We start from the raw sequence: 24,474 nt of genomic DNA on the forward strand, positions 1-24,474 counted from the left end.
CATGCATAATAGGAAGCTACTCACACGTGGACGAACAAGCTTGAGGTGTTCTTGATTTGATACCGATCGAATGTACTTGTTCTACACGTGTGTTGATATGGAATGTAACCGTTAAAAGGTTTAGGTAGGTCCACCTCGGTTGATACTATAGGTTTTAATTAGGTTTAATTGTCTACTGGTATGATCTAGTGATTTTCTTAAGTTGTAGATATTTGATTTAGATGTCCAAAAGTTGCTAGAGGAAATACATTGATTGTGAGCTATCACTATAAATTTATTTCCAGTTTTCTTGTATTGTTCTTTTATAAGGTGTTGTGTTTATATTTTAATGAATCCGACCGTTATATGGTTTTTGTCAATACAGTTTCTGACATCCAATATATATTTGTTCTATATAAATGTTGTAACACCCATCTCCCGTATACCTTTATGTATACGATATACAGATGTCACATCATTTTTAAAATTGTTTCCTATTTGAAAAACCGTACAATTTTGTTTAATTTTATAAACCATTATACTCGAATAAACCATTAATCCTAATCATTATCATCTTTTATTATTTAATCGAATAAATACTCCTATTTTTAAATATTTTCAATAAAGTCCTTAATTCAATATTTGGGGCATTACAACCGCCATCCATAACAGATCTATCTTCAAATGTGAGGATTGCTTTATCGAATGTGCAAACTTCATGCCAAGGTTGGCATTTTGATTCTTGAAGTCTTAGTTTTGCTAACAATATCCTCATTTTCCGGCACTTGCTCAATGTGATATGGCCCTTACTAACTTAGGCATTATTAGACTTAGTGCTGATGATTCTGCTGGTGCTGCTCGGGTACTTTCGAGATCTTCTTGTGCTAATTCAATTTCTTCGTGTTGTATCTTGTTCATTTCTTGTTATATTATTGTTCGTGGTTCCACGCACCATGATACCGAAACAGATGGTTGCTTCGAGTGGCAAAAGAGATATAGGCGCAATAGCTAGTGCTAGAGCAGCTGCATTATATGGGCTTGACACTCTTGCAGATAAAATCCAGGTAAAAAACTTTCAGTATTCTTATCCCTCTTTAATTCCACATAGATCTCTCGATGAAGATGAATGATGGCTTCACTATGTTCGTGGTGTGTATTGAATAACATTTCCTTTCTCGGCCAAAAAAGGCACATTTCGTTCTATTGTTGATTTACTCCATCTCGTGCATCAGGACGAGGATGATAACGTTACCAGGTATTTGGTACTTGCAAGAGAACCTATAATTCCCAGAACGGACAGGGTTTATAAGGTATACCTCCTTGAACTTGGTCATTTATTCGATTAATGTCTCTTTCGTTGATAATCTTTCGACTTTCCAGACCAGTATAGTTTTTATTCTAGAAGAAGGTCCTGACATGCTATTCAAAGCCTTGGCTGTGTTCTCTCTAAGGGATACTAATATAACAAAGGTAACTACAGAAGAGTGTTCATCTTTGTCTTATCATTATCAGAGACGATTCTGATTGTTATCTCGCCTCTTGGAGCAATTTTCAGATGGAAAGGGCGTCCTCTGAGGTCGTCGACGATTCTAACAGTGGGACTGCCATGTAAGTGTAGTATACTCGTATTCAGATGGAGAAAGCAAAGCACAGTTTTCTTGAAAGTGGGATTATCATAACTAGTGATCAAATTAATGCTATTAATCCGGTTGATGTGTGGTTCCAGGAACTTCGACTATCTTTTCTACATCGACTATCATTCCTGTGACGGAAGCGCCAGTTACAACTAAATCCACTAAAGACCCCAGAAACATAGCGGCAATTACAACATATAACTTCCGATAACTTCTAATACTAATCCTGCAAACGAACCGAATGAACACAAACGAGGGTATATTCATGTCCGTCCGATCGCCTTTAACCTTTGAAACTCAACTTTGATTGCCAGTTTTCTCACAATTATTATTATTATTAATATTATTATTCCCAATCATCCAACAAAAAGTGGATTTTTCATCATATCTGTTAAGAAATGGAGATGCCGGAGATGGATTTACCATAATGGCATCGAATAGTTATTTTTTTCGATTTAAAGTTAAATTTAATATGATTTCAATAAAACTCGATTCTCGAATTTAAATAGGATTTAATGACTTTCATTTAATTCAAAGATTTAATTGAAAATTTTATCTAATATAATATAACATTAAACTTTTCACCTTTCATCCAAATTAAAAATAGTTAAATAGAATATCAATTTGTCAAATTATTAATATTAATTCAAAATAAAAATTAATAGTAGGTCATGCTAACATAATTTTTTTTTTATCAAAATTCAATTAATAATATATAAAAGAATACTTTTATTATTATTTTGGATCAAGTTCTAATCTCAAGTTTTTTTTCCCCTGGTAATCAGTTTACTTATTTGTACAAAATAGAAAAAGCACCTCAAAGAAAGAATCCCACATGGATAAGTAAGAGCAGGAATTAGGTATTTATATATGTTGCTACCCACAGAATTTATTGCCGAGCTTTGTAACGGGAGCTTGTGACCCGAGTGGGGGCACTAGGATTGTGGAACATGGGTTTAGCTCCTTGAGTCGGATCCCACGTGGCTTTGCCATGGCTTGCCCGTTCAAAGCCAAGAGTTGGGTCATGGGACCTCAGTGAAAACTGTGGGTGTCGTGGCTCCTAGAGCGAAGGGCACTGCGTGAGGCTGCTGGTTTCACAGAGCAGCGAAGACATTCCTCTCTTGGCAGTGGGAAGATAACAAGCTTGATCCACTAAGATCCAACGTCTCTCACTGAGCCGACCTTAACTGGACCACCATCTTTTTATTTATTTATTTTTTCTGCTGCTAAACTTGAACTCTTTTTCTGTTTGTTTCCTCCCAAAATGAACCCACTTTTCTCAAGGATTAAGTTTTCTGGGAATTGGACTGCAGCTGGGTTGAAGACAATAGAAGCATAGCACTTTGCCATTGTTGGTATGAACTGCTTGATTAAATGTTACTATACCTTTATTTTTTTAAGATGTGAACTTTCCTTGAAGAACCAAGTGATAGCTATTGGAGTCTCTTGGAGAACCATGTGTATGTTGTTTGATTTTCATTACTCTGTTGTTTATTCCTCGTTTCTCCTGTATGCCCTCTTTATTCCTATAATCTGTAACAGCTGTCATAACCATTTTTTTTATAAAAAAATAAAATATTATTTAAAAAACGATTATGACTTCAATTTGGAAAAATTGATGATGTGGAATTAATTTGGAATTAAATTGAAAAATGAGTCTCCATCGACCTTTGAATTAGGTAATTCGAATACCTAAAAACGTCTTTTAAAACAATTTTAAGAAAAATCATTTTATAAGACAAAATTTAGTCTGCGTCACCAAAGATTCGATTAAATGGATTCGGGAGCCGATTACATGTGGGGAAGGATTAACTCCCCACAACGCCCAAAAACTGGTACTGTGTCGCTTACACGTTATTGTAAATGGTGGAAATTATGAATCGAATATAAAGTTAAAATGTGATCCATTTATCGAACATTTATTAATTTGCTTCGAATTAACTATTTAAAGGAAATACTTTAACTCGATAAAAATCTTGAAATTTGCAATCCTCCATCGGGAGAGCTATTTCAACCATTTTCCATTGTTAAAGAATATTCTATCGTCAAATATGTAAAAGATGCATATCGAATATAAATTACAAATTGACAGTTGCGAAAAATAAAAATACATAATTTGCATTGTTTAGTGTAAAAAAATGAATTAACAATTAACAAAATAAAATTGATTTATTTCAAGCTTCATTTTGTTCGAATGTCGTATCGGATTGTACCACTTCGATCAAGTGACACTTTCCCCGCCCATTCTGCAAATATGATTCTTGAAACATGCTCGGACAATATTAAATAAATAAATACAATGGAAATAAATATAAATCGAAATATGCGAAATAAATATTTACAACAAATAAAGTTAAACATACATATTTACATATGATACAAGTGAAGACATAACATAACAATATGTATATACATAAAGGATTAAAAAATTTTAAAGGACCAAAATAGGATTAACAGAAATTCGAGGACCGAAATAAAACATAAACTCAAAAGGACCAAAATAGTTAAAATATAAATTTACAGGGTTAAAAATAGCAATTACAAATATATAAAGTACTAATCAATAATTAAACTAAATGTAAAAACAGTGACTAAAATGATAGATTTTCAAATATCATAGCCAAAATCACACAACATCAAAAATGCACAATGTATTAAATTAGTGGCTAAAATAAAACTATTACAAATATAATGTCCAAAGTCCAATCATAACAAAAATATCATAACAAACAATAATAGGACTAAAATGAAAAAACAGAAATGTAAGGACCAAAATACAATTACAGAAGCATAAAAGGACTAAAATAGAAGAGACAGAAATTTAGGAACCAAAATAGAGAAAATAGAAACTTAGGGGCTAAACAAAAATTAAACCAAATACTAATAATGACTAAAATAATAAAGTTACAAATATTGCGACCAAATTCCAATATCCACAAAAATACACAACACCAAATCGGTGACCTAAATGAAATAATTACAAATATGGTTCCCAAAGTCAAACATTAACAAAAATAATATAACATATAATAACAGGACTAAAATAGAAATACAGAAACATAAGTGCTCAAAATAGAATAAAGCAAACTTTCATTTAATAGTTAAATAAAACTATTACAAAGCATGGGGGACTAAACGTGATATTTACCCTTCTTTGCAAAAATACGCAGCCTCAGCCCCTTGAAATGGCGTCATTTAACACACCTAATATAAGTCCAAGCCTAGGCCAAACTCATCCCATTTCCTCATTTTTTCCTTTGCCTGCTAGAGAGAAAGAGAGAGAAAGGGAGAAAGAGAGAGAAAATTCTCTCCAAGCTTCAACCGAAGCCCAGATTCCGGTGGGGTTCCACCGTGCCGGCCGCCACTGATCGACGACCATCGCCGTACACCGGTGTCGGAGCGGAGAGAAAAGGGCACTACTCGAAGCACCTCAACGTCCTGGTCCCGAATCCGGGGTTAGTTTCCATTGGAAAGGGCTCAAACGGTGTGAATCCACGGTGTAAACTCTCCTTTTCTCTCTCTGTTTTCACTCTGAAAAACCCGAATGCTCTTCTTTCTTTTTCTTTATTTTATGTTGCATCCTAGACCTCTTTGATGGTTGTTGGTGATGGCTTTTGATGATATTTGAGTGTCTCAATGTAGGATAATAATGTCCTAGAATTATAGGATGAGATTTCTGATTTTCTGACTTAGATAGGATCTGGGTCACTGTTTGATGGATTGGTGAGTCACTGTTGATGCAGGGAAGGACGACGACGGCTTCAGAACTGGTGGCTGAAGCAACAGAGAAGTAGGCAGCGGCGGCATGCAGTGGCGACGACAGTACTCATCTGGGCTAGGGCTCCTGTAACCCTAGAATGGTCATTGATCTGGACCATTGATTTGGGTCCAGATCAATGGATTGAGCGGCGTTGGATCTCTAAGAAACCCTAATATGTTTAGGGTTTTAAATCGGGTCGGATCTATACTGGTGGGCTGTTGAACCGGGTTTGTGAGTGGGTCTGCTAAGTGAGTCCATTTGGGCTTGTAATTTAGCCTACAAAATATGTAATTAATTAATATTAATAAAAATAACAACAACAACAATAATAATAATAATAATAATAATAATAATAAATTAAAATAAAAAAGACCCAGACAAAAATGGGTGTCTACAGCTGCCCCTCTTTGCACATTCTTGTGTTAACAAGAATAGGGCAAAGACGACAAGACCACACGTTTTTGTCTGGTTCTCCCCCTTTTCTTAGAAATTGTATAAGTTTTGTTGTTGGGGACGACACTTCTCATACGCGATGAAGAGTTCAGGTTGTCTAAGGGCGACACAGCTCCTACGTGATGAGGAAATCTGGTTAAGGGATGGCAATGCTCATACGTGATGAAGAGTTCTGGTCATCTTTAGGAAGGGTGATAACTCAGTTCCTACGCGATGAGGATGGCTGGTTATCTAGGGGTGACACGGCTCCTACGTGATGAAGAGATCTGGTCGGTGGATGACACGGCTCATACGTGATGAAGAGTTCTGGTCATCTTTAGGAAGGGCGATAACACGGTTCCTACGTGATGAGGACGACTAGTTATCTATGGTTGACACGGCTCCTACATGATGAGGAGGTATGTTCGGTGGATGACACGGCTCATACTTGATGAAGAGTTCTGGCCATCTTTAGTGATTATGGTTTCAAGGGAAACCGACTCAAAGATTTGTTTCAAAAGAAACAAACTCAAAGGTGATGTGTTTCAAAAGCAACTGTCTCAAAAGAGACAAAATTCATTTCAAGGGAAATGACTCAAATATGATGTTTAAAGGAAACTGTCTCAAGCGAGACAAAATTTGTGTTTAAGGGAAACGTTCTCAAAGATCGGTGTTTCGAGAGAAACAAACTCAAAGATGTTTTTGTTTCAAGAAAAACATACTCAAAGATTTTGTTTGTTTTGTTTCAAGGGAAACAAACTCAAAGATGGTAAATTTTGTTTCCAAAGAAACAGACTCAAAGAATTTTCTCAAAGAAACTGTCTCGAGAGAAACAAATTTTTGTTTCCAAAGAAACAGATTCAATGATTTTTTTTCCAAAGACATCGTCATAAGAGACAAAAATTTGTTTTTCAGAAAATTGTATCTTAGTGAGACAAAATTTTGTTTCCAAAGAAACAGACTCGAAGATTTTCATTCAAAAGAAACTATGTTAAGGGAGAAAACCTTGTTTCCAGAGAAACAAACTCAAAGATGATCTTGTTTTAAGAGAAAACGTTTCAAGAGTCAAATTCGTTTCAAGGGAAACGACTCAAAGATGGTTTTATTTCAAGGGAAACAAACTCAAAGATTTTGTATTTCTAGTGAAACTATCTCAAGTGAGACAAAATTTGTTTTAATAGAAACGATCTCAAAGGTGTGTGTTTCAAGAGAAACTAACTCAAAGATAGGTGTTTCAAAAGAAAGGACTCAAAGATGAGTTTTGTTTCAAGTGAAACAGACTCACAAATAGCAAATGTTGTTTCCAAAGAAACAGACTCAAAGATTTTTCAAAAGAAACTTTCTCAAAAGACAAAATTTTGTTATCAAAGAAACATACTCAAAGATTTTTTTCATTTTGTTTCAAGTGAAACAGACTCAAATCCTTTGTTTCAAAAGAAACGACTCAAAGATGATGTTTGCTTCCAATGAAACAACTTCATAATTTGGAAAATTGTCTCAAGTGAGACAACATTTGTTTTTAGAGAAATTGTTTCAAACGAGACAAAAATTGTTTTTAGAGAAAACGATCTCAAGTGAGATCAACTTTATTTAATGTGAAACAAATTCAAAATTTGTATCTCAAAGGAAAAGTGTCTCAAGTGAGACGAAATTTTTTTTTTCAAGAAATTGTCTAAAACGAGACAAAATTTGTTTTTAGAAAATTGTCTCAAGCGAGACAAAATTTGTTTTTCAAAAGAAGTTGTCTATAGCGAAAAGACATTTTGTTTCGAGAGAAACAACATCAAAGGATACTGATAATTTGCTTGTTCCTGCTAGTGGATGAAATGCTTCAGAAGATCTGATTGTTGACTTCAGGAAGTCAAATCATTGTTTCTTCAAGTTAAAGACATCTATCATTTTTGAGCTTTGATTTCCTGAGAGATCAAAATGATGCATTTTTGACTGACTATCTTGGATATTATGATGGATGTCAAGATGAAATTCATTTGATTTGTCTTCAAGTGAGGCGAAAAATGTTTTTAATACACATGATGATAAATGTTTGATGCAACTTTTATATATAATGTATGTATGTGTATATATGTTTTTATGTATGTATGTATGTACAGCTCTATCTAATTTAATGTTCACTGTAGCATATCCACACTTTCGGTACAAACATTGAAATCTTCTTTAATTAGTTATATATTATACTAATGATTTTTACTCTGAAATCTAATTTATATCCACCTATTCAAAAAATTTATTGATGTTTAGCTATTCAACTAGCTTTTGTAGGATTTTCCTTTTCAGATTTTTTAGTCAATATGCTACTCCATGCCCCCAAGGTTCCTTACCTTCTCACTTGTTTTCTTTTATTAAATGTTTCTGCACTAGAAGAGTTGAAGTTACACTCTTGTTAAAAGCTAACACAAGAACCTCTTTTAGGAACTCGACAGTGTTGAGAAGATTATGGAATTTTGATAAGCACATAGGATGTGCTATGAGTGGGTTGATTTCTGAGTTGAGACTCCGATACAACACTTATTACTGTTCTTAAACTTTGATATGAATTAATATGTAACTTGTATGTTGACACATGTTACATTCGCACAGAACCACAGATTTTCATATGGTGAACCATCGAGAGTTGAGTCCACATAAAAGCTCTTTGTGATCTGGCCCTTCAATTTGGTGAAGGAGATGAAGAATCATCTGCATATCTTTTCAGTATAGTTGTTAGCATGTCATGTCAAAATAACAAGTTCCCTGTCTCGTATTTGCACGTGTTTCTTATGCTAATTAATGTAATAATGGATTTTCTTCTTCTCATGTACACCTAACTCTTCAAGAAGCTGAACCCATAGCTCTGTCCATTTTAAAGCAAGTAACGGAAGAAAAGACGAGACTTTTACATTGAATCTTTGCCATTCCTTGAGGGTATATTCATATCCGTTCGTTTAACTTTAATCGAATAAACTGATGAACACGAACAACCAAACAAACGGCATTAGTATGGAGGAACGTGGGTTTGGCTCCTTTAGTCGGAACCCACGTGGCTTTGCCATGACTTGCCCGTTCCAAGCCAAGAGTTGAGGTATGAGACCTCAGTGAAAACTGTGGGTGCCGTGGCTCCTAGAGCGAAGGCCACTGCGTGAGGCTGGTTTCACACAGCAGCGAAGACCTTCCTCTCAAAATCTCCTTTTTATTGCTGCTAAACTTAACCTCTTTCTCCGTTTGTTTCCTCCCAAAATCAACCCACTTTTCTCAGGGATTACCATGTCTAAGTTTTCTGGGAATTGGACTGCAGCTGGGTTGAAGACAACAGAAGAGTATTACTTCGCCATTGTTGATATGGACTGCTTGATTAAATGTTATTATCATATCTATAAAGTATTGCTGCTATTTACTTGTTTGCAATTGGGGGGAAAGGCTTTCTTCTTTGCTTAACTGTTAGATGAGAGGTGCCTTGAAGAACCAAGTGATAATTAGCTATGGTCTTATTGGAGTCTCTTGAAGAACCATGTGTATATTGTTTGATTTTCATTACTCTGTTGCTTATTCCTCGTTTCTCCTGTATGCCCTCCAATAATCTGTAACAGCTCCGTGTGATTTAATAACCAAGACGTGTCCACTGTAGCGGATCCACAGTTTCTTAATACAGATAATAAAATTTGAATCTTTTTCGATTAGTTAGATCTAAAATATTATTTATCGTCCACCAAAAAAGGGTATTGGAATCAGTACTAACAGAGACTTTTGTTGCAAGATATAGCCAAGTAGAAATGGGTTAAAAATTCACCTGCGCATATGTATTTTCCTTGGTATATTCAGTCACTTCATTACTGTAAGTCAACTCAAGAACAGTAGTCTCGTGTTCTTCTGCATTCCCCATCGTGGCAATGGAATACTGTTAAGTGCACAAAAGCAAAAATGAGAAGAGTTTAGTAGGCTTCCTCCATGGCAAAAGGATAACATTCATATCTCAAGCTAATAATTTAAGCAGAACGATCCAAGTAGGTCAGAATTTACCTTGTATTCAGGCCTGTCAACCTTCTTTACAAGCTTCATTCCCAAGGCCTGAAAAGAAGCGAACATATGGCTCAGGGAAATTACTAACTCGAAGAAATGGCAGCAAGTAGTCAGCAGTAGGTGAAGGTCCAATAACAGTTTATTCTCCAATAAACAGAAGTACAGAACTTCTATTCAAGTGATTCATGCACTATAAGCACAATGAATTTGTTGTTCCAGTTGAAACAGACGATTAGTTAGAGAAAAAAAAACCAAGAAAAAGGTTATTTCGCACTACCTTTTCATAGAATTTAACGGAGGGATGTAAGGGTCCATTTGATAATACTTTCAAAAATCATTTTTAAGTAAAAAGTTCATTTTTACCGTAAAATCAATGCCAAACGGATAAAAAATAAAATAAAAAAATTACGGTGGAAACAGTAGTTTGGTTTCTAAGGCCCCGTTTGGTTCAAGGAATGTTATATTACCGGGAGAATGAAATCCTTATTCCCCGTTTGGTTCAAGGAATGTTGTATTATCGGGGGAATGAAATCCTCATTTCCCTGTTTGGTTGGCCGGTAATCTCATTCCTGGTAATATTTTATTACCAACAATGGATTTTTTGGGGTATATTATCGGGAATGTGTTTACCCCCTTCCCTTAGGTATTATTGGATTACTGGCGTTTTGGAATAAAATGCCCTTAAATATTTTTCTCTCAAAAATATCATTCTTCTGTCGTTGAATAATAAAAATTCTATAATTAAAATTTTAAATGAAGTTCGGGGTTAAAATAAAATTTTACCCTTTTATTAAACCTATTTATCTTTTCAATTTTGTAAAAAAATTATATAAATTTTATGAATTTAATTTTTTTTAAGAAAATATATAAATTAATTATAGTAATAATATGGTAGAATTCAATTTGTTAAAAAAACCAAATATATAATAATGACAATTTTATTTTAATCCTTACTAATACATGGGTTCCACTCAATTATGTATTTACATTTTATTTTAATAATTTAATACTAACATCCTTAAAAAGTAATTTATTACTTTTAATAATTTATTTTAATTATTTAAAAATAAATAAAATTCATAATTTATATATTAAAATATTAATAGTGAGTTATATAAAATATATTTTTATCATAATTGTATTTTTATATTTTCATTATAGTTTAAATTGATATAATTCATATATAATAATATTTTTTTTGAATTTATTATCGTTTAAATTGATATGATTCATGGACAATTTATAATTTTAAACTCACTTTTTAACAACAATCTCAAACAGTTAAATTTTAAATTACACTTTTTGTCCAACACTTTTCAAAGTTCATTTCTACAACACTTTTAAAAGTTCACTTTCAAAAACTATGTCAAACTGGTCTTAAATCTCCAACACGAAACATTATTTGATAGACTGGCTAAGGAGTATAAACTCTTTGGATGAGGTCAAAAATATAAACGTTGTCTATAATCGATCTGTCTTCATTTCCTGTTATTGGTTCAAGTGTGAGGATTGCTTATCGGGTCTGAAATGTTTTCATTCTTTGACTGAACTCCCGTTGAATTTCTTGCTATGCTTATATATTTATATGGTTATATCGGCCGTTACAATTTAAATTTAAAAGTTTTATAACGTACCAACATATTAGTTATTTTCTAATATATCTGGTAAGAATGACAATCTCTTTGAACTAACAATTTTGCTCTATCCATGACTTCATAAATAATAATCCATAGTTGGTTTCATTACCATCACACATCCTTAATACTTTAACCAACGACTCTTGGATCTTTAAGACACCACCCGTCTCTTTCTAAAATTGTGTGGAGTTAATAACTTCAATCATCTCTAATCTAGCTTGTTTTCTTGCATATGTGGACCTTTTTCATTATGAGGAAGTCATCATTTCTTTGAATGCTTGTTTGCTTCTAACAATGATCTCCAAAGCAATGAAATTGGTAGCAAATCTTGTGATCCCAGGACGTAAGAGTTCTATGCCATTGGTATACCTCTTCATATAATCAGTAGTCCATGTATGATTGTATATGAAGGAAATGATCTTTTTTTGCTTGATATAAGAAATTTTTCACACATTTTTGTTACCGATTTCTTCTAAAATAAGATCCAAGCAATGAGCAAACATGTTGGCCAATAGAGGTTCTATTTTGCATTAACATCGTACCACCTACTTTGATTATCTCTTTATTATCCGTAACAAATTGAACAATAAATTCTTCACCAATTTCATCCACCATATTTTCCACTATATCATAATAACCCTTTTCATAACCATGTTTATTTCTAGGAGCTTCACCTTCTTTACTTTTTGAACGTGACATTTTTTATAGCTGCACAAAAATCATTTATTGTTCATTATATGAGATAAAATGAGCTAATAAAGTATTCAAAAGTAAAATAATAATTATAAAACTCAAAACTAACAATAAAACAGATTCATAAAATGAAAGAAAAAAATGAAAGAAAAGTGGTGTTATAAGCTAATAATTATCGTTGGAAAGTAGACTTATAAGTTCCAAAGCTTATTCGACATGAACTATTTTTCTTTCTTTCCTTTCATATTTAGCTCTTTTATCCCCCATAGGTTTTCGTCACACTCTTAGAGAAGTGGTGTACAATGTTGTGAAACTTTAAACATTAGAGACAATAAAAACGTCACAGTGATACCAATATATCCCCCTCTTGAGGGCCTTTAACCTTTGAAACTCAACTTTGGTTTCCATATTTCTTACAATTATTTTTATTATTATTCCCAACCATCCAACAAAAAATGAATTTTTCATCGTATCTGATGAGAAATGGAGATGTCGGAGATGGACTCACTATGATTGCAGTAGGCGATCGAATAGTTTTTTATATATGAAGTTAAGTTTGATATGATTTCAATAAAACTCAATTTTCAATTTTTTTTAAAAATAATGACAGTCATTAATTGAAATTAGCATCTGAAGCAACAACTGATGCAATACAAGTCGGAGTTACAGACTGAAAACGTAAAGGTACACTTTAAATAGAAACATAATTGGCTAATGCATGAGAAATTATACCTCTTTATAAGAAGAGATAAGAGTTCTATGCCTTTGGTATACCTCTTCATATAATCAATTGTCCATGTATGATTGTATTAAAGGAAGTGGTCTTTTTTACTTGATCTAATACATTTTTCGCACATTTTTATAAAAATTAAATAATAATATATAAAAGAATATTATTATTATTATTTTATCAGTTTACTTATTTATATAAAATAGAAAAAGCACCTCAGAAGAAAGAATCCCAGATGGAGAAGCAGGAGCAAGTATTTGGCATTTATATATGTTGTTAACCCCAAAATTAACCTCTGAGCTTTGTAACGAGAGCAAGTATTTTTTTAGTTTACATGTTTTGATAAAAGTTTTATATTTTTTGAGATTTTTACAGTGGGTCACTCTGGTGACCCTAATGTGACACTCCATATCAGATCGTGTAACATCCTCAATATCGGGTTAGTGACTAAAGTGAAATATTTCAGAATTTTTTAATCAAAGTAAATAAATTGAATAGTTTGGGAATTTATATTGTAAATTGTGTATAGGATTAAATATTAAAGAATGAAGAATGGAAGGACAAAATGGTCATTTGATGAGGAAATGAATTAAAAATTGAGAGATGGAGGAGATATATACACGTGTAGTGGAGAGGAAGATAGAAAAGGAAATATCCAGAACAACCTTATTCTTCTTCTTCTTCCTTCATACGTGAGAGCCAAAGCAAAAGTTAGTTTTCTTGTTAGTTAATTTCTTGTTGAACCTTAGAGTTTGTTATGATCCTTGGATAATACTTAAGCTTAATAAAAGCTTAAGTCATCTTAAAATCAAAGAATGAAGGAGTTAAGAGAGATTAAAGATTAGGAGTTTTTTAAATGAATTTTTGGAAAAGAGTTGATCAGTAAAATTGGAAGCTAAATTTGACTTGTCAATAGTTGAATTAAGAGATATGAAGTGATAGAATTGGATTTAGAACATATAGAAAATTTTGTATGATTCTTGAATTCCATGTATATGATAGAACTTTGAAGGTAAGGATGTGATAAATGAGTACAAATGGGTTTAAGTGAGTGTATTTGAGTTAAGAATATGAAAGGGGATGTTACATGAAGTGTTTGAGCTAAAATGAGTGAATTTTCGGGTTTAAAAAGGAAAATCTGGGCTATGGGTATCGATACCTATTCATGAGGTACTGATACTTCAAGAGTAAAAATAACAAAGGCATTCAAAGGGTATCGATACCGGGCAATAACAGTATCGATACCCAGGGTACCGATACCTTGAGGAAGGTATCGATACCATCTTTGAGCGAGAATTACAAAATGCAATATGAGTACAAATGGGTTTAAGTGATCTTTTTTGCTTGATATAAGACATTTTTCACACATTTTTGTTACCTATTTCTTCCAAAATAAGATCCAAGCAATGAGCAGACATGTTGGCCAATAGAGGTTCTCTTTTGCATCAACATCTTACCACCTACTTTGATTGTCGCTTCATTGTCCGTAACAAATTAAACAATAAATTCTTCACCAATTTCTAGGAGCTTCACATTCTTTACTTTTTGAATGTGACATTTTTTATAGCTGCACATAAATCATTTATTGTTCATTATATGAGATCAAATAAGCTAATAAAGTATTCAAAAGTAAAATAATAATTATAAAACTCAAAACTAACAATAAAACAGATTCATAAAATGAAAGAAAACTAGTGTTATAAGCTAAAAATTATCGTTGGAAGGTCGACTTATAAGTTTCAAAGCTTATTCGTCATGAACTATTTTTCTTTCTTTCCTTTCATATTTAGCCCTTTTATACCCCATAGGTTTTCGTCACACTCCTAGAGAAATGGTGTACAATGTTGTGAAACTTTAAACATTAGAGACAATAAAAAAGTCACAGTGATACCAATATATCCCCACTTGAGGGCCTTTAATCTTTGAAACTCAACTATGGTTGCAGATTTCTTACAATTATTTTTATTATTTTTCCCAACCATCCAACAAAAAATGAATTTTTCATCGTATCTGACGAGAAATGGAGATGTCGGAGATGGATTCACTATGATTGCAATAGGCGATCGAATAGTTTTTTTATATGAAGTTAATTTTGATATGATTTCAATAAAACTCAATTTTACGATTTTTTTAAAATAACGACAGTCATTATTGAAATTAGCATCTGAAGCAACAACTGATGCAGTACTAGTAGAAGTTACAGACTGAAAACGTAAAGGTACACTAGAAATAGAAACATAATTGGCTAATGCATGAGCCAATTATACTCTTCATAAGATGAGGTAAGAGTTCTATGCCTTTGGTATACCTTTTCATATAATCAATCGTCCATGTATAATTGTATATGAAGGAAGTGGTCTTTTTTACTTGAATACCTTTTTCATACATTTTTATAAAAAGTAATTAATAATATATAAAAGATTATTATTATTATTATTTTATCAGTTTACTTATTTATATAAAATAGAAAAAGCACCTCGGAAGAAAGAATCCCACATGGAGAAGCAAGAGCAAGTATTTGGCATTTATATATGTTGCTAACCCCAAAATTAACAGCTGAGCTTTGTAACGGGAGCTTGTGACCTGAGTGGGGGCACTAGGATTGTGGGACATGGGTTTGGCTTTCTGAGTTGGATCCCACGTGGCTTTGTAATTGCTTACTCATTTCAAGCCAAGAGTTGAGACATGGGACCTCAGTGAAAACTGTGGGTGTCGTGGCTCCTACAGCGAAGGCCATTGCGTGAGGTTGGTTTCACAGAGCAGAGAAGACCTTCCTGTGTTGGCAGTGGGAGGATAACAAGCTTGATCCACTAACATCCAGCATGACCCACTGAGTCGGCCTTCATTGGACCGTTATCTTTTCTTTATTCATTTGCTACTCCGCTAAACTTGAACTCTTGTTCTATTTGCTCTATCTGATTTAATGTCCTAGACATGTCCACTGTAGTGGATCCACAGTTTTCCGTATGGACGTTGAAATCTGAATTTTCTTTGATTAATTATTTATTTTACTAATGATTTTTACTGATGTATAGATATTCAACTAGCTTTTGTAGAATATTATTATTAAATGTTTCTGCACTTGTAGCAACACTCATTTTAAAAGTTACCACAATTCCGGTACTTGAGCCTCTTTCAGGAGCTCAACAGTGTTGAGAAAATTATGGAAATTTGATAAGCGTATAGGATGTGTTATGAGTGGGTTGATTGCCGAGTTGAGACTCCGATACAATACTTATCGCTCTTGTTAAACTTTAATATGAATTCATTGTAACCTATATGTTGATATATGTTACATTCACACACAACCACAGAATTTCATATGGTGAACCATTGAGATTCGAGTCTACAACACAAGTTCTTTGTGATATGGGTGAAGGAGATGATGGTACACCTGTCATATCTTTTCTAGTCTACTCAACTTCTTTGAATTGCTTACCTGTACGTTACTTTGATTTTTTTCACTTCAACCCCGCCTCTAAAACCCCAGCTGAAAACTAGAAAATTTTGGGGGTTTTTTTGGGTGTTATTTGGGGTCCATTGATTCTTTAACCTGTATTCTCCATTGACGGTTTCTTACAGTGTTTTTCATTCCTTCATTGAAAGATTGAAGCTTTATGCCTTTATCCCTTGTGTTCTTTCCATAGAAAACAGTAGAAAACTATTAATGTTGTGTGTGATTCAGTTTCAAATTCGCTTCCTTTTTTCAATGGCGTTGAGGTTTGTTCCATTTGTGATTTGCACTCAGAAGCCTCTTCTCGAGGTATCGGATTTGGGGTCTGGCAGAGCAGAGGTAGGATTGTGTTGGGTTTGAGGTCTTCCAAATTGAAATGCCTTGCTTTGGGTGCTGAAGACGACAAGCCCGGGGACAAGAAAACTCTCACTGGGAAGATCAATGAAGATGGGAGCACAGTCGCCGGGGCCTTTCACAAGGACTTGAGTCTTCTTCCTAGTAAGCAAACTCGGTTTTAGTGCATTGCTTCCCGTAGTTTTATTGTGGAATTTAGAGTGAGATGGTAGACATGCTTTGTTGTGTTAATTAGTATTAATCGAAGATCAAGTACATGGAAATCTATTTTAATTGAGGTTGGAAAGAATCCTGAAATATGTTGAGGGCAATGTAGATTACTACTCTTGTTTGTTGTTGTGATGTTTATAGCTATATCAGTGGTTCTATCTTGCATGAGTTTGATCCTTAAAAGACAGCTGCTTTGAATGAGTGGTAATTTGAACTTTCATTAGGATGAATGATGCTTCATTTGATATGTAGGATGCCATATAGGAGGTCGACCTTATTCGGTGTTGGGTTGTTTGAATGTGGTTCGAGGATGTATAACCATGAAAAGATAAGAGATGGTTGCTATTCTCTCCTGCATGGAACCAATGTTTTGGACAATTAGATCCCATAGAAATCCAAAATGAAATTCGTTGGGTGGCAGTTAACATTTACTTTGTCGTCGGCGATCGATGAAGATCTTTAGTTATGTTCTTTTCAAGCTGAATCGGGCATCTCTTACTTTTACGAGCTACTCGGATAACACGCGTAGGTATGATTAGGAGTAGGATGTAAAAGGCTGATTCAACCTGTAAAACTGACTGAATCCGACTTGAGTTAAAATTGTTTGTGACCTGAGTGGTGGTGATTTGAAACCGATTCGAGTCCGAACTGGGACCTGGAAATTGTGGATCTGAACCTGACCTACACCCGATCTGAGATCGACCTGAACTCGAATTGAAACGATAATATGATAACCAAACTCAACCATCATCTGAATCATATGAACTCGAACCCGAGATTAACCTGGTAAATAATTGATATTACCTGAGCTGTTATCGATCTGACATGTTATGAACCTGACATGTAATTGACTCAACCTATTAATAATTTGATTTGTTACATATATATATATATATATATATATATATATATATATATATATATATACTTATATATGTACTTATGTATATACTTATATATGTACTTGGATATATACACTTATGTCTATACTTTTGTATATATACATATATGTACATACATCACATATATATACTTATATATATACATACATATATATACATGTATAACATATACGACATACACATATAATATATATATATATATATACATGTATAAGATATAGACACACACACATAAGTATATACATGCATAATATATATATATATATATATATATATATATATATATATACTTATATATTATATATACACTTATATATACTTATACTATATATTTTATATACTTTATAGTTTATATAATTTATATATTTATACTTTATATATATATATATAATATAAGTATAATATATATATATATATACACATGTGTCATATTATATTATTATATAATATATATACATATATTATAATTATTTCAATTTTTTGTCAACTTTCGAAATGAATGTAATTAAGTATATTGTACAATTTTTCTTCACATTTTACAATTATTTTGATTTGATCCCTTTTTGTTGTTTAATTTATTTAAATTTAAATTTTTAATTTAGTATTTGTCTAATTTAGTCCTTAAAATTATATTTGCATCTAAAATTGGTCCATACTTATTTACATTTTGTAATTTACTTCATACCCTATAAATCACATAATAAACTTCATTTCAAATTTTATAAATTATATTATAATCTCCAAACCCTATAAACTTTTGTTCAACAAAGTTCATTTAATTAAAAGAACATAAAATCTTATTTATGTTTGTTCTTTTAATAAATAAAAGAATATAAATAAATGTTGGGATTGTCGATGAAGCTCAATTGATCAATCGAATGATTTGCCAAGAGGGAGTGAATTGACTTTTTGAGTTTAGGGTGTAAGGAGTAAAAGGATAGGCAATTTGCACAAGGATTTATAATGGTTCGGCTTCTCAACCAATTCTACATCCACTATCTTAGCTCCTCACTAAGGATTTTCTAACAAATTCACTAATTTGTTTTTTCTTTTTACAAGATCAAAAGATAACCTTTACAACTCCCTAGCTTTTCACAAACTGAGCTAGAACCAATACCCTTTTACAAAAGGAAAACAATATGTAAACAAGAAAACCTCACAAAGAAAGTGTTTACAAAAATTAAGCTCACAAGAAAACAAATAAAAGATTTGAAATTAGCTCAAGACACAAATATTTACAAGAGAAAGGAAAATAAGAATGAAAAACTCTTCTCTTGTGTTTGATTGCTTGGGTATGTGTTGGTCAACCTTCTTCAAGTGTCCTCAACTTGTGTTTTATATGTTAAAAAGAGTTTGTGGTTGTTTCTATCCGTTGGAGATGTTTTGGAGTCGTTGGAAATTAATTTTATGCAAAATAAAACTGCACAGGACAAGGAGTATCAGTACTCCTTTAATGAGTATCGGTACTACCTTTGTAATATTTAAATAAACTAACCGTTAAAGATCGTTGGACTTGACCAGTATCGATACTATGCTTATGGTATCGACACTATTGTGTAAAGTAGCATCGGTACCCCTTTGAGTATTGGTACCTATTTTGCATTCTGGAATTTGAGCAATTTGGAAAACAACTGGTAGTATCAATACTACCTAGAGAATATCGATACTTCTCTTACCTTTGGTATCGGTACCACATGAACATTATCGGTATTGTTCATATAATATCGATACTGTGAGAACAATATCGGTACTACGCACCCAGAAAAACAGTTTTGTGCTCAAATTCTAGTTTAATGGACTTTGAATTATTTTTGAAAACTTTGAATAAATTCAATCAAGTCCAAAAAAATATTTTGTCTTAATTTGTTATATCAAAATATTATAAAACATAGTTCAACAATCTCCCCCTTTTTGATATAACAAAACATTTGAAAAATATTGTTCTGGAAAAATTCCACCTTAATAAAATATTTAATGAAAAAGAGCAATATTTGGAAAATGTTAAAGCTCACCCTTTTTTCATTCTTGAAATTGAAATTTTCAAACTCATACTTCTCTCCGTTTTGTTATATAAAAAATAATTCAACTTTAAAGTTCAAAAATAATAATGGAGAGTAAGTAGTAAATTTTAGCATAAAATCATTTGAAAAATTAAAAACTCCCCCTCAATAAATGCATTCCAAAAAAGAAATTTAAATTTGAAGGCATGACACTTAAAAGACATTGAATTTCGACAAAGATGGACAAACATGTTAGTAACACATAAAATTCAATATATTCAAGTATAATATACTTTATGCAATACCATTTTTTGTATTTAAATGCATGCGCATAAAACTGATGCAAAAATGTTATGTGTAACACTCATAACCCGTATAATTATACATATACAGATTATAGATGTCACCCGGATTTCTAAAACCATTTTTCAATTCAAATGCGATTTAAAATTTATCTTCTTAAAATGGTAAATGATATTATAAAAATATCATATCATATAATTTATATTACGTTATAAACAAATTTAATTCAAAAGATTTTTTTATGAATAGTGAACAGTACCCGTGAACAGTCGGGGAATCGGTACCCCAAAATCATTCTGGAAAATTTTGCTTAAAACCGTGGTTACTGTTCATGCTACAGTAATTTGTTTCCAAAATTTGTTTAACAAACAAATAAAACATTTATAATTACATGCCACTAATAAAATCAACATTACAACCTAGGATGTCTTACTGATATTGAAATATACTTCTCGATCTTTGATGACGCTTTAAACTTTTTATTCCATTACTGGCTTTTTACCTACGCTTGAAAATTGTCACATGCTAAGTATAAATTTAGTGAGGCAATTAAAACAATAAACAGGGCAATACAATTCATGCATGAATTTAGAATTCAAATCCAATGCCATAAAACCATGCTAATAGCATATTCAATATTTTACCATGATCAAAATAATATAAAATTTCTTACCATTTATCCCATAAGCTCATAAGCTTATTTTACCAATACACTTGCCATTATTCCATAACCATATACCATAGACAATAACCATAAATAATAGACAATAGCCCAATATACAACCCTGAGGACCCTGTGTACGCGAGTCAAATATAAGCACCGTAGTGCTAATCCGTATGACACATAAGGTCGTGTCCACCATCTGTACAAGGTATCCTTAAGTACAGTCCTGTATGGCACATAAGGTCGTACCCACCATATACACTAGGTATCCTTTAGTGTATCCCGTATGCAGCCTGCTGCTGGACTCTATGGCATGCCAACTATACCCTGTCCCTCAATAACTGACTTGGGCATACAGTCTATTTTATTTGATACATCCATGGCAAAGTATATTATCAATATTTAACATTGGGCAGTTCATACCCGAAATAACATTCATGATAAAAATCATATATGTTCATAATAACATCATATGCAAAAATCAGTGATCAATGTATTTTATTTTCAACCTTTGACATATTTAGAATATATCAAATATATGATAAATGACATAAATATCATGTCAACATAAATAAGGTCGACTTATTGCAAGTCTTCCTGATGATGTATAAAACATCCATGTATAATTTCATGCATGTATTGCACTCACCTTGACACTTTATATCTTTCAAAATATATGAGTCTCACTATTGTCCACCATAAGTCCTTTTATATTTTATTTGATTCGATTACAAATCAATCACAATCTGTATAAATCACCAATTCATAACGATACATATGTTAGTATTGTACTAACATAAACATATCCCATAATAACTCTATATTCAGATAAATCACACTACCTTTAAATAATCCATATTCTGTATTGATATACACACTGGAATTTAATTTCGTTTATTCCGTTGAAAACTAGACTCGAATATGAATCTATCCATATAAATAAATCCTTCTAATTCATTCTGTACAATTTATGGTGAATTTTCAAACTTGATCAATAGAATCTGTTTTGCAGAATCTGTTGTCTGAATTTTCTGACCTTTCCTCGGTTAAAAATTTATATCTTTTTGTATTCACCTTGAAATTGATCCCCGTTTGTTTTAAAAAAAAACTAGATTGATATATGAACACAAATATATAAAAATAAATCTCTAAATTATTTTTATATAAATTCTAGTGAATTTTCGAACCTACTGAAAAATTCAGAATCTAATTGTTTCTTTTAACTTCATCCCTAGGTTCTTCATCGATTTTCCAAAATTTACGAATCGATCTCCAACTTTTCAAAAATTACAAAATAGTCCTCAATTTTTCTAAGGATTTTAGAATACTTCCTTCATCATCTCCAACCCATATATAATTTTTCTATAATTTTTCTCACTTAAACCATTCATGGCCAACATTTAAAGAACAAGTTCTAGAAAGATTAAACATGTTCTAATCACCTTTCATTCTTGAATATGAATCTACAACATGTAAATCATCAATATTTATCATCAATTTCATGAATCATATCATGAACATAAACCCTTAGATTTGGGATCTTTTAATTCCATCAAGATTAGAAAGTAATATTGGTACCAAATGATAGTGTTTTTCACTTAGATCACTTTCCTATCTCACAACATAACTCCAATTCCAAAGGAATTAGCTCAAAAATGGAAAATAAAATATTTTCTTACCTTGAAAGCTTTCTCACGTCCATGGAGAGGAGAAGAACACTTTGACATGATATGTTTGATTCATATCATGCTCACCATCCTTTAATTAATCATTTAATGAATATTAAATTCATTAAATTGGTTAAATACCAATTTAACCTTAATGAAGCTTTATAATTACCATTAAACCAAGATACATATCCTTATAATCATCAAAATCAGATAAATATCAGCCTTGTCATATTTCAATAGTCAAAGATGAACAAATTAGTTTTCCACTTTACCCTTTTGCCCTTATAATTTCCAAAAATTGTAATTCAGTCACTTTAATCAAACAATTCAAATTAAACATGAAATTAAACCATTAAATATTATTTTACAACATTTTCAAAATGTGAAAATAATATTTTTATTTCTTATTTTCGTGACCCATTTGTAATTTTTCCAAAATTTCATTTTGGTCCCTAAACTTTCCAAAGTTTATACTTTGATCACCAAACTTTACCAAATTTTTAATTTTGTCATTAAATAAATCCATTTATGAAATAAAATTCATTTTGTGAAAGAATCACCACTTAATTCATTAAACTTTTTCCAATTTTCTATGTTGACCATCAAACTTTCAAAATTTGCATTTTGGTCATTATCTAAATTTTTGGGGTATTACGTTATGCATTTGAAAAATTGATATCAATTGATAGAGAGATATCATTTGCAATGAATCAAGTTCATAAACATTTACATTAAGGTCAAAAATAAAAATTTCTAAAAATAAAGAATTAAAACCAATTTTGACCAAAATTCATTATGATGAACAAACATTTATGAAAAATCATTAAAACTTTAGAAAATATTCATCACGATTATTTTGAACATAAATGAGATAGAAAACTTAAATTATTTAAAATCAAAACTCATGCATGCTTAAATCAAATGAGAAACCAATTATGTAAGTAAATTAAAATAAGCTTAGAGGTTACCCATCATTCTTTTGAAGTATGGCTAGAGCATTTAAATATCTTCACTTTTGTCACCATTGCTCCCACACACCTACAAGAGACATTTATATGGATTTTGGTATCTAAATTGCTTTGGATCCTTGGTAGTTAGTTTCAATGCCCCTTGTTCCCTTTGGAACCCATACTTATTTAATTTTAAAAGATTTTATTTTCTTTATAGGACATGTATGTTCCTTAATTTTAAAAGATTTTATTTTCTTTATAGGACATGTATGTTCCTTGTGACCATGATAATGACAATGTGAGCATTTTGTCATTATGAAGTTAGATGAACTATTTAAAATGATTTCCTTTTCTTTTGTTAAGCATTCAAGCTTAACATCTAAATCAAAAATTTCTTTTTCAAATTTTATTTTTGAAAGCTCTAAATCCTTTTTCAAAATTTCATTTTGTTTTTCAAAACCAACTTTTGATTTCAAAAGAATATCATTTTCAACTTTAAGTTTTGAAATTATTTTCTTGTATTTGGAGTTCATGGTCTCAAACTCCAAAAATAATTCATCGTATACATCTTGTAACTCATTAAAAGAATATGAATTAGATTCACTAGAGTTAGAAGATACGTCGGGGCTCTTAAAGAGCCATTAAGCACACTACCTTTGTCGGTTCTTCTTTCTTATTTCCATGGATCTCTTCGAGCATATTCCAAAGCTCTTTAGAATTTGAACAAGAAGAAACTCCTTCAAAGACTTCGGGACCAAATGTAGAAAATAACATGTGAATGACCTAGGCATTTTGTTGAGCTTTCTTCCGTTCTTGGGTACTCCACTCATTCTTTCGTCTTCTTCTTTGGAGAATAGTAGTCGTTCTCGATCATCTTCCATGCATCAAGATCATTATATTGGATGAATAACTTCATTAATTTCTTCCAATGACGGTAGTTGGCTCCATTGAAGTATGAAGGCATGTCAATCAGTTAGGAGTCTTCCATATAGAACGAGGCGGAGGTGGAAGCCATCTTCTCTGTTGTTTCAAAAATGGATAGAGCTTCTTTAAGAATTGTCTCCATGTTTTTAGACCTTCTAATAAGT

General features: G+C 32.0%; 1 pseudogene; it reads left to right on the top strand.

Annotated features, from left to right (window-relative positions):
- Positions 1-778: 778 nt before the first annotated feature.
- LOC120175703 lies at positions 779-5,546 on the top strand (annotated as a pseudogene).
- Positions 5,547-24,474: the final 18,928 nt, after the last annotated feature.

The sequence above is a fragment of the Hibiscus syriacus genome, unplaced genomic scaffold, assembly GCF_006381635.1.
Source record: "Hibiscus syriacus cultivar Baekdansim isolate YM2019G1 unplaced genomic scaffold, ASM638163v2 tig00112215_pilon, whole genome shotgun sequence".
NCBI classification, from domain to species: Eukaryota; Viridiplantae; Streptophyta; class Magnoliopsida; order Malvales; family Malvaceae; genus Hibiscus; species Hibiscus syriacus.